A 13,292-nucleotide genomic window follows, 5' to 3' on the forward strand; every position below is an offset into this window, starting at 1 on the left:
GTTACTAATCTCGCTAAAATATCGCTTGTGCTTTTCCTTCAGTTATTGAGCCCTCAAATCCAATATGCAGGAGCATAGTACCTGCATCAATAATTCACCTCTGACTCAGTCGATTCATTGAAGGCAGGTAAGTTTGGGTCATCTTAGAACTTATTTAAAGATCTTCAAGTCATTTTCAAAGTTGAAGGTCACGGAAAGGTTGGATATGAAGCCATATAAATTAGTTTTGTTTCCATCCATCAATGTGTGAAAGAATGAACGTGCAGCTAGCACTCACTTCGTGCAGCTCACCTGCCACTGACGTTTAGAAATCATAAAAATGAAGTTGAAGTTCTAGCAGCAAAATGGGTGGAGTATGTTTTGCTGGGTTTTCGGGTTTTGCCATGGTCTTCTTTGGTTATAATCTTCAAAAGTTTCAACTGCAACTGTATGAATACTTTTTTGTTGAATAGCAACATCAAATCATCATTCAAGAAGAGTACTTCGACCACGCCACTGAAGATGACTGCCGCAGTTGCAGTTGAAACTGCGATAGATATATTTTTATTCAGGTCGATATCAATATTACAAAGTTATTATAAATACATATTAAGTAAAAGATGCAGAATATTCTATTCCTAGCAGTCTGAGGTCAAATATGCTAAGCTTGTATTGTGCACCTCAGGCTGCTAAATTTTAACATAAAAGATATAGGTATATACCAAAAATGTAACATAGTTTTAGAAAACACTTTGAATAGAGACATATGTAGGTACAGTATACATCGATGGAGGTTTCTGATTCAGTCGTTCTCAAAGATATTTTTCAGTTGATTATAATGGTTTTTAATGAAAAGTTTCATTTCTTTTTTGATTTTTTTGTGGATTTTGATATATTTTATATGTGTAGGTAGCTGATTGTATAGTTCAGGACCAAGTTAAGTGACGAATTTCTGGTTGTAAGTCAATCTGCAACGAGGTATATTTATAGCTTGGCTTGCCATCATTCCTGTATATTGCGTGTGATAAATTATGTTAATGAGTTTACTCATTGTCCATATTAAGCAATCATAGGCATATATTTTTCTTATGTTAAATAGGCCAGTTTCTTCATATAAGGACTCGGTTGAATATCTTCGAGTTTTCCTAAACATTATCCTCCCCAAACAATGATACAATAGCATATGATTGACTCAGCCAGGGCGTTATAAACCAGTAACATAACGTCTTTTCTAAGAATATTTCGGATTTGATAAAATTTATAAATAAGTCTTTCACCGTATATTTTACATATTCGTTCCAGCGTAGTGATTGATCAATACTCAAGTACTTGGTTGATTATATTTCATCTATTTCTGGGCAAAAGCAATTAGAATTCTCTGAGCAAGTTGATTTGTGTATAGGAATTATTGTTTGTTTTGATTGATCTTTTTTGTAGAGGAGAAAGTTATGAGGTTTGTTTTGTCTAGATTGAGGCTCAGAAAGTTAGTACTTAGCCAAGAGTGAATTTGTTTCATGCCAATTCCTGCTTCCTCATTAACTTCGATCCATGTTTCACTTACGAAAGCTAAAGCCGTATCATCAACGTGAGACGTTGGATGCCCTTCGAAATTTCTAATGTTGAAAATATTATTGACATGACAAATAGTATGAGGTCCATGACAGTTCTCTGTGGTACACCCCTGGTAACAGGCAGTAGATCGCTATAAGACTCATTTAGTTTTACGCTCTGCATTCTGTCTGAAAATATTCTTCGAATAAATTCAATGCAATGCCTCTTACTCCCTCGTCCTCCAATATCTGAAAGAGTATGTTATGTTCAACGGTATCAAACGCCTTTGCCAGGTCTGAAAATACAGCTGAACACTTTTTCTGATCCTGAAAGCAGTTGAATACCTTATTTGTTAGTTCAAAAACGGCTTGTTCTGTTGATAAGTTTTCCCTGAATCCATATTGGGAGTTGAAAATGATTTCGTTGTCGAAAAAGTTTACCAATCTGTTTTTTAAACATTTTTCAAATATTTTTGCGAAATTGTTTATAACTGTTATGGGTCTATAGTTGTTTGTTTTTCTTCAGATTTATAAATCGGGATTGTGATGGATTCTTTCATGGTAGTCGGGATTTTCCACACAGAAAAATTGAGTTCAGAATAAAGCGTAATGGTTTTATGAGATAAATGTGATATTTTTTAATTGATGATACCGCAATTTTGTCAGGACCAGGAAAAGTCTTATTTTTTATTCCAGATATTATCTTTATGATTTCATTTTCAGTTATCGGGTGGAAAAATAGCGAATTTCTCATATTATTCTTGTTTTCTATAGGAGAAAATGTTGTTTTATCAATTATTTTGTTTAACATAATTTCACCTATATTTATGAAATAGTAATTGAACTCGATCGCTACTTCTTCATCCGTTTGTTTTCTGCCTTGTTCATTGATAAAGTTGAAATTTTGCGTACTAATGTGATGCGAGGTATCATAATTTACTTCTTTCATTTCGTTCCAAATTTTCCATAAGTTTTCACCCGATTCATTCATTTTATTTTTTAGTGCCTATATTCGTTTGTATGTTCTTGGCTATGTGTCCTTACAGATTTTTGCTTCAAATGGTCCCTATGATATAGTTGAAAAAAACTAAATAACACGATTTTGAAGAACATCGAACTGAAAAGTTAAAAATATTTTTTCGAATAAGCTTGAAATGATAACGAACGGAAAATTTCTTGTATTATTGTGAAAAAAGCATGAGCGCTTGATATACAAAAAAAATGGCACAAAGCGTCCACGCTTTTTTCACAATAATACTAATATTTTTCGTTCGTTATTGTTTTAAGCTTATTAAAAAAAATATTTTCAACTTTTTAGTTCGATGTTTTTTAAATGCGTGTTTTTTAATTTTTCAAAATATATTTATTTTTCATTTTTTAGTTACGTACAACACCATCTGCCCGCGAATAGATCAAACAATAATGTCGATAATTTTGTCAAATATAGATCCTGAGCTTGAGAGTTACAAACAAAGTGACAAACAAACATACATAGAGGTGAAGCTAATATAAAGCGTGTAATAAAAAAAATGAGACACATGTTGGCCGAAGTACGGCCTCCGTTAGATTCGTAAATCCGATGGGAAGAATTGTCACTTCTCTGAGGGGACATTTTTAAAAAAAAATTCCATAGGACTTGAGCCTTTTGCAGACTGCAGAAATTAGCAATTAAAGTGGCCAACTTGTATTACGAATGTCTGCAAGTTGTCAACTTGCAGACATTCTTGAGCCTTTTGAATGTCTGCAAAAGGCTCAAGTCCTATGAAAAAAAAATTGCCCTCTGACATAAAAAAATTGGTCCTTCAGATAACAGGTCAATTTTTTCAAATGTCTCAGAAAACAGAACGTGCCCACATTAGGGATTAATGACAAAATACTTCATGCTAAGGTGTATACAATTACGTTCGCAAAAAGATCTGAGAATACGTTGAGAAAATAAGTCGCCGAGAGAGCAAATGAAGAATGCTTCAGTAGTGCAGTGTTTGGTCCAGAAAAACAACGGTGCTACTCAATTAATAGCTATTTGCTCAATACCAAAAGAAAAGATATCTTCATAATTAATTTTTCAGGTGCCAAGCAAAAAAAAGGCAGAGATTGCTTAGGACATGACTGGAGATCCTGTATAACACAAGGGAGAATCGATTCCAGATGAAACTCTGAAAATATCTTAACAAACTAACAAACAAGACTGTTGGTATGAATGTCATGAAATATTTGATCTAAATTCGCAATTGAGTCAGGAGGTTGCAGTTTTTCCAATTTCTTGAAGAGCTTATGATGTGAAATGTGAAGGATAATTTCGAAGGAAGTTGAAGTAGGAATTTCGTTTAGCTGGCAAATGTTTCTTTCTTGTCGCTTGTATTATTTCATTAGGAAAATCGTCTCACAGTGATGTAAAAAAATCAAAATACTCCATCTCCATATCGAGTTTCATGGCAGAAGCTCAGTTTTTTTTAAGAAAAAACACAAGTACTATAGGAAAATACCGCTCTCAGAGCGGTGCCAGTGTGAAATTAGTGATTGACAGTGGATTTGAATCGCTGGAGATTGAATACATTAGGAAAAACGTTCTCAGGGAGTTTATTTCACTTAAACGCCGTTCTCCAGATGGAAGTGTTTTTAAACAGTGAAGTTCGTTGTGTACTGAGTTGAACCTCATAACGATGAGCAGCCACAATCCGCCGCGTATTTCTGATATGTACCACTCTTGGTGTAATCAAATGTGCCGAGTCACTTGAACACTTCCGGTGAAAGTATCTATAGAAGAGAGAAATCTCCAACCTTTCTCCAATCTCCAATCAGGTGGATGGCTCTTTTCTGAATGGAATCCAGAAGCTTCAGAGTATGTTTGGGTCGGAGCTCCATACATGAGAACACTACTCCAAATAGGGTCTGATGTGGGCTTTATAAAGCACCAAAAGTTGTTGAGGTGAGTACAGTTTTTCAGTTCAGAACAGTGTTCCAAGCCCTTGAGAAGAAACCTTTCCAATTTCAGGGACATGATCGTGTCAAGACATATTGGTGTCCATTTTAACTCCAGTAGGTAATCGACTTGAATAACTTCAACGTGATCCTGCTGATGGATGAAAGAGAAACATCTGTAAGTCTAAGATCTGGGAGGTATTTTGCATAAATATCTGTCGGATATAATCCAATGTCCAGTGTGGTATTAGCCGGAGAATTAGTTGTTTTTCTACAGGCATTCACCAGAACCTACTATGTTGGTAGGTTGGGAGATTTCATTTCGGAATATTTATTTTTTATCTCTTCTCGATTCAGTCTTCAGACTTATTTTGAAATGATTAGTTTTATTTTTTTTATAGTCCAACAAATATGTAGCATCTGATGATATTATTCTCTGTTTATTCATTTAATTAATGAATTTCCGATTTCTCTCCCAATTCATTATCTAACTGGCCTCGATGATTTCATTTACAAAGTGAAATATATCACGAAACGGTACCTAGTTCACACACCCTCAACCCTTGAACAAAAGGCGATAAAACAATATTGTCACCGCAAACCGAAATTAGTGAAACTCCTCTTTGCAGAACTCAGAGTTATACGAACTTTGAAACCGACGCGGTTTGGGATGAATTCAAAACACTGTTTTCATAGCCCAAAATAACACAATTTCATTTGAGTTCATTCAATTGTTTTCCAGTACCGAAAGGTGCTTTTATTTGGTTAGGCTCCGAATTTTGTCATTGAATTTATAGTCTAGGATTATGAACCATTTTGAAGCAATCTTTTCGATATCGTTTCATTGGGTGGTTTTTGTTATGATTTTGGTATGCTACAGCTCTTTAAAATTTCGGATCCAAATAAAAAAGTTTATTTTCAGTATTGTTGTCTTTTTTTCTTCGGTTTATTGGTACTCAAAAATACGTCAAAGTATATATTATTGAATATATAATGTGTCAATTGAAGAACTTGTCATAATCGATAATTTCCTTCCAGAAAATGTTATAGAAAATCGTAAAAGAACGTTGAATGAATTTTCAGACGAAATCAAGTTTATTTTATCGATGTTACTACAGATATAAATTTTTTTGAACTTGTGGAGGAGTTCATGAAGATTATATTTTTTTATTTTGAAAGGTCCATTACAAGCTTGATGTTTGAAGTTCTGCGTATAATCTATAGAAATGTAAGTACTTATGGTTAATTTTGATTTTTATGGAAATTTGAATATATCATCTCGTCCCATTGGTTGAAATACTGACTGAAATATTACTGAATATGTTTACAGGAGGAAACACATTCAAATTCGAATGTGAACTAATATCTGGAAGTTTTCAACTACTCCAACTTTGAAATTGTGATATGCTTTCTTTCAAGATTATCACCTGTAATAAAAATGTAACTGATCGCTGTCGATATATGGGAGGTATTCGAGGAAAACAGTTTAACCGATTTGGCAGTGGTTTTCATTGAAATATTGTGGTAAATTCCGCATAATATTCAGTGTTCGGTTCAATACAATTGGTTCAATGAGCTCATTCAGGCTCATTCAGGCTAATTCAGTTTTTTATTGAAAATTATATTTTATAAAAGTAAATCATCTCCCAAGTACCCCACAAAATTTTTCGGTTTCTGTCAATTAACAACTGAGCAAGAGTAATTGAAAATGTGAGATCGCCCACGGTACATCTTGACGTCACACCAGGCAAACGAGCTTCGAGCGGTGGCAACGGGGCCTGTAGTTGGAGATTATGAATCGCTGCCATCGTCAATTCAATTTAATTTTCTTCAAAGTAATGTACATATCAATTCTGGGTAACTGGCATTTATGAGACAAAAGTTCTATTATAATAACCATAATAACTCTAGAGATCTTTGATTGGAACTAAAAAATTCGATATTCACAATAAAAAACATATATTGAATCTTCTTTCCCATTTATGTGATCCTAACAACATGAATGTTTTTTTTATTGCTTCGCAACAACGGTGTAATAAGGTTGACCCAAATCTGGAACAATTTTACAGTAATAATGTGAATGATTCTATCACATCATTTCTTGAATTGACATTGATCACCGAAGATGAACTGTTAACCTTCATGTCACGAATAAAAAGTAGATCAAAAGGAAAAGATGATCTCGATAATTTTCTCTTAAATCTCTGTTGTCCACCTATAGTGACCGTTATTTTACATATTATGAAATTTTGCTTGTAGAAGAAAGTTTTCCCTAGTACGTGGAAGCAGTCTATCGTGGTACCAATACCCAAAATTAAAGAACCTAAGGAATTCAAAGACTTGCGTCCTATAAGTCTTCTTCCATTTCTTTCTAAAATTTTGGAAAAGGCTAGTGCTCAACAGTTGAGAAACCACCTTCACAACAACAATGTACTTCTAATTATGCAATCTGGTCTCAGACCAAACTAAAGCTGTGCTACAGCTTTATTGAACATATTAGATAATATCGTCGCAGCATCGGATAGAGACGAAATCACTGTCCTAATATTGATCGACTTCAGCAAAGCTTTCGATACATTGAATCATCAACTACTTCGATCTATATTACATTATAATGGACTTTGTCAAAGCACTTCGAAATTTTTCGACTCATATCTTCCACATAGACAACAAATTGTTAGAGTGGAGAACCACATGTCAGATTTCAAAAATACTTCTTCAGGTGTCCCACAGGGTTCAATCCTTGGACCTATCCTCTACATAATTTACACCTTCTATTTGAGAACCTGTTTGAAAAAACTCAAATATCATATGTATGCCGATGATACACAGTTGTATTATTCTTTTACTCCTGACTCTGTACAGCTAAGAGAAAATATCATTAATGACGATTTGAATCAATTCGTTAATGTATCGAAGAAACATGCCCTGGAAGTTAATAATTCCAAATGGTCTATTGTATTTGGAAGGAAAGTCGCAAGGTCAAAACTTAGAGATCTGATCATAAAAATTGATGACACTGTTTCACCGGTTGTAAATCAGGTTAAAAATCTAGGAGTTTGTATCGATGATGACCTCAAATTCAAAAAACATACTTCAACATTGATTCAAATAGCATTGGGGAAAATGAAAGTATAACATCCTCATAGGCATGTCTTGAGCCTAAAAACCAAATTACTCATTTGTGATTCGTTGATATTATCTATTTTCAATCATTGTGACGTAGTGTATCATTATTTTCTGAATGAAAATGAGCAAAAACGAATTCAAAGAGTTCAAAACTCTTATTTGAGATTTTCATACGGTATCAAGAAAAGAGAACCGATTTCTCATACACTCAAAAAAGCTAGGTGGCTGAAAATGAACGATAGGCGGACTCTTCATTCTTCGACATTATTTCATAAAGTTATTGTCCATAGAACACCTGCCTACCTCTATAACAAAATAACTTATTGAACTGATGTTCATGATGTGAACATCAGGCACAAAATGATCCATGTTGTTAGACACTCCATAGAACTATTCAAAAGGTCATTTACATATACGATAGCTGAATTCTATAACAACCTACCACCTTCCTTTCGGTCGAAATCTGTTTCCAGTTTCAGGTACTGCCTGAAAAAACACCTTCTGAAAAATCAATAATACCCGAATATATTCTATGACACATTGGATCTTGTGGGCCATAGCTAAAATATTTGTAGTATCCTTATGTTTGTATCGATATCCGCCGATATCCGCTATCATAATTCCAATTTCATTTTAGGTCCTGTGTTATTTTTTTTGTTTTTCATCTTTTTCATTTTTTTTTGTAAGGTGCAAGAGGAAGAATGAACTCTGTTCAATCTTGTATCCTATTGACAAATTTGTATTTTGTTTTTCTCCATATTGTATTATGTTATTTCAGCTGTCAATAAATTCATTCATTATTATTATTATAATAAATAAAGAGTACTTTGGGATTCCAAGACATAATTTTGGATTTTTCTCTATGAAGTAAATAGATCTTCGCTCAATATTGTTTTTCGGTGTGGACACCAATATGTCTTGGCAGAATCGTGTCGCTGGAATTGCGAAAGCTGTTTCTCAGATCCGCATACTAACAACCCTCAAAATTTTTAAGGTCATACGATTCCTAGCAAGTTAAAAGTTGCTTAAACATTCCTTGATCAGAAATAAATAGTCAATTCAGAAGACATACCTCAAATCCCTTTGAAGTGGACAAGAGTCTTTACAGAAAAATTGCCTTTCAAAACCGTTATAAGAATTCAAAGTGTGAGTATTATTAGAGAATCAATGGAAAATATAAAATGTTTCATTCAGAAAATTTAACTCATGATCATACAAACATACTTAAAGGTATGTGATTTGCTATTTGAATAAAAACATTCACTGTTTCCACGTTTTTGAGAATTCTCATTTCTCCTCTAGTGGGTTTAGTAATATTTCTACCTTTTTCTCACATTCCTAAAGGAAATATATTAAATAATTTCAAGCTGAGTAGGGTATATTCAATTTGTTCTCAATGAATAACATAAAAACATTTCTGGAGTAATTACAGAAAGCAAAGACGTTTCGGAAATCAACAAACATTCACATGTTGAAATCAGAAAGTGGCTGTCATATGTTAGTGCTTTTTATACTTACTGGTGCCTATTTTGGTATTTTTTGTATTATAATTTATTGTCGAAACTATAAGTACCTCTCTCGTTCAATAAAGAATGAATTCGGTCAAAGAGAAAATCAAATTTCATTCAGAGAAATTGCACTTATTTGAAACAAGATAAAAGATATGTTCAAAACAAGAGATTGGCGAATTTGAATCAACGTGGGGGATTTTTCAGTCCAAATTAATATACATTTGCAGAACTCGGCAAACGTAATAATGCATGTGTGAAACATTAATTATGAAGCATTGATATAATTTTCGCAAAATTAGGGCAAAGTTGAGAATTTCTGTCAAAGTTTACCACTTTCTCTTCGGTACTAGGTATACAACGCAGTACCTACTTACTGATATAGCGGAGTTTCTTTCTCAAGTAACCAAAACACCTCAATTTTATCCAATTATAATACTTACCCATGAAAATATCTTCCAACTGTGTAAGACCCCAGTGTTGTGAAATCTGTTCCATTATGGTAAATACAAAATAATCGAAAAAGAATTGCACTACCTACAGACACATAAAACACTTCCTCCTAAAATCACAACATACCAACGTCACTTTCCAATACATACAACGCGAACAGTGTTCTACATTGTTAGTTTCTCATAATAATGAATATAAATTCTCTTCAATAATATCTATGTTCAAATAAACCAGTTTTATTCAAACTGAAATGAATGAAATACTTCTTTAAAAGAAACCCTGTTCATTCTATACAAAATTCCTGTTATCTTCAGTCTATCATAATATACACACATCGGAAAAGTCTAGGGATATTTTTATAACATACTAAATATCATAAAAATAAATGCATGAGGTCGTTTAATTTCGATTAAATTGGTACACTCGACCACCCTGACCATTGGCTGAGACGAATAGAGCTGTAGGGCTTCTTCAAGGTGGCATGCGACAAAATGATGTAGCTCTTCGTTTGGGGGTCTCCCAAAGTGTTATCAGTCGATTGTGGCAGCGTTTTCGTGAAACTGGCAGTCCAGCCGAACAACATCCAGGGCGAGGACGCGCTACAACTGCAGTTCGAGACCGATTTTTGGTCTTACCCGCAAGAAGACAACCGACAGAAATCGACTGCGTGAAGCAGATCTCCACAACAGAAGGCCACTTAGATGTCCACCTTTGTCGAGAGGCAATCGCGGTAGAAGATTGGAGTGGTGTCAAGAACATCAAAACTGGGATGCAAATGATTGGGCCACAGTTTTGTTTACAGACGAATCCAGATTTGGATTTCATCCAGATTCTCGTCTAGTAAGACTGTGGGGACGACCTGGAAATAATGAACGTTTGAGACACGTCCAGGAAGTCCACACATACAGAGGTGGTACAGTAATGCTATGAGGCGGAATCACGATCGGCGGCAGAACCGATCTCGTTTTTCCAAATCGCTCCCTCACAGCTCGACAGTACCTCGGCACCATTCTTCTACCTATTGTCCGACCGTTTGCTGGTGCTGTTGGTAAAAACTTCCACCTAATGCACGATAATGCTCGTCCACATGTCGCGCGTCTAGTGATTGAATGGCTCACCAACGAAGGTGTGGATATATTGCCATGGCCAGCACAATCACCGGACCTGAATCCCATCGAGCATATGTGGGACATGCTTCAACGAAGAATTACTCCGCATATGGGAAACATCCACTCAACGTTTCAATTGAGAGAGCTTTTAATCGCTGAATGGGCAAATGTACCTCAACAAGACATTGACAATCTCATTTTGTCGATGCACGATAGATGTAGGACCGTAATAAACCAGCGTGGAGGCCATACTTTGTACTGATTCCAATTTTTTTTGTATTATGATTTTTTTTCGGGGTGCCAAAGAAGAGCCATATTTTTTTTAGTTTTGCTTATATGCGCACTCAGTATTTTTGACCTTTTAATAAATTTTGTTGTAAGTTACATTCGTTTAATAATCACCCGTCAACTTTTTCTTCGCTAAAGCGATCTAAAAAAAATTATTGCCATTTTTAAAAATATCACTAGACTTTTCCGATGTGTGTATTTTTGTATATAGATTCAGAACAATGAATTGAGTTATTTGAAGGGATACAGTTTTAAATTCAAACAAACAATATGTGTTCAGATCAAGCTGATATTGCTTTCCATTTGAAACAGTTCATTTTTCTCTTCAAATAGGTGGTAGATTTTGAGATGATATTATATTTTCTTGATTCAAAATAGTTAATCTTCGCAATAATATAATCAAACGAATTATGTCGTTGAAAGCCCAAGAAATTTGATTTCTCCGTTAAAAAAAGAGTGATTCTCTTGTGGAACATGGCGCTGTTGGCATGAAGTAATAGTTTCTCCAATAGAGATAAAAATTTCAAAGCAACCTATGATCATCTTTAAACGAAATAATTTTTACTGTGTACGTATCAGAAATACGCCACGGACTATGGCTGCTCATCGTTTTGAGGTTCAGTTCAGTACACCTCGAACTTCATTGTTCAAAAACTTCTCCATTTGGAGAACTGCGTTCATGTGAAATGAATTTCCTGGGAACGTTTTACCAGATGGATTTAGGAATTACGCCAGTTACTTGTTGGAAAAGTACTATAAAATACTGTTCATCTGATCTGGCTGAAACTGTGGTTGAGTATATTCATAGTTTTCAGGATGATTTGTTATGAATCAAAGATGAATACGTGAAAATTTTTTTTTTGATACTGGGAGAACCCAAAAAGTTAAGTCCTCGCCAACGAAATGGCGGCTGTAGCATTATCTTTTTGCATTTCATCGATCTGTATTCATTTTATTCCATGATTATTCTTATTGACTATATCCTGGAATTTTACTTTCGCAAAAGTGTTCAGATACGTCCCAAATTGATTGGTTTTCTAAATTATTCATTGAAAATGAAATAAAATACATATTCACAGAACTAAAATTAGACGGTGAAGATCTGATTCCTATAATTATAATGATTATAATTCATATTTTCTTCAAAATTTTTTATGCAAAACGATATTCCCCTAAACAATAAAAAGAAAGATACTTTTTGATATATGTATAGCTTCAATGAAATTTGTCATTGATGTCTTCTTGACGAAAGTACTGAAACTTCAATATAGTAATCAGTCCATTCGCTTGGACGCTCACCAATAATAAAATTTCACCTATACGGGCAATCGCCATCAACAACTACTCCAGTTGAAGTTTATCGTCACTGCGAAAACCACAACTAGGTGGAATGGTCAATAAACAGCATAATCAAGTAATTAAAAGCTCTCACACGGTTAGGTGATTTGATTCTCGGCACAAATAGTGAAATCTGATTGAACCATTACATGAAGTGTCATCGCTGAATACATAATTTATTCTAATTGACCCTATTTCAATGTGTTCATCATTTCATCAAAGGACATTAGAAGATTCAATCTGTATATTGGATGAAGAGGACTTGGTTGAATAAAAACGGATTAATTGCGTGGATGAAAAAATGGACAGATAAAAAGTTTCTATTATTGACTTATTTTTTTAAGAAAACGATTTCTACAAATATATCTCGATTATAATTTTCATCAACTCAATATATTTTCAAGTATAAGAGTTTATTATGGCAGTTCCGTACAAAGTTTTGCGACCCGTGCCTGAATTGGGGCGAATGTAAAAATTCATCGACTCCTGAATAATGTTATTGAATGTAACAAACATTTTCGTGGATATGGAATAAAATATAATCAGAGAGAATAGGCTGAATCTAACTATTTTTTTCTTGGTCTGTTCCTTCTTTTCTTTCCTACTTCTTTTTTATGGTACTTACTCTTAGTATATTTTTTTGGCGTCTTTAGAATATGTCACAGTCACCTAATTCTCCATGTTCATATTTTCTGTATTTTTCCAAGTTTTCCATATGTCTTCATCATTATTTCGCTCATCTTCGCCAGTCTCCATCCTCCTCCTCTTTCATACTCCCCTTTGAAATCTTTCACCATCGTATTTTTTCTTTGAGAGTTTTTGTTTCACATGGATATGGTACTGTTGGTCTGATTATTGTTCCGTATGCTTTTATCTCAGCTGACGTTGACAACTTCACCTCACGATTTGATCTTCACAAACTTTATTTCCAGAAAATATATCACATGTTTCCCTATTACAGTAGCTTTTTCATATTGATTCACTATGGGACTATATATTTGGTTTCTCCTCTATTC

At 34.2% G+C, this 13,292-nt stretch overlaps 1 protein-coding gene across 1 annotated transcript in view; it reads right to left on the minus strand.

Moving 5' to 3' along the window:
* beat-IIIc (beaten path IIIc) overlaps nt 1-13,292 on the minus strand; it is a 685,766-nt gene that overhangs the window by 66,085 nt on the left and 606,389 nt on the right. The window lies entirely within an intron of this gene.

Source organism: Leptinotarsa decemlineata, unplaced genomic scaffold (genome assembly GCF_025532065.1).
Source record: "Leptinotarsa decemlineata unplaced genomic scaffold, Ldec_3_MD MMD2_tig00026328_RagTag_RagTag, whole genome shotgun sequence".
NCBI classification, from domain to species: Eukaryota; Metazoa; Arthropoda; class Insecta; order Coleoptera; family Chrysomelidae; genus Leptinotarsa; species Leptinotarsa decemlineata.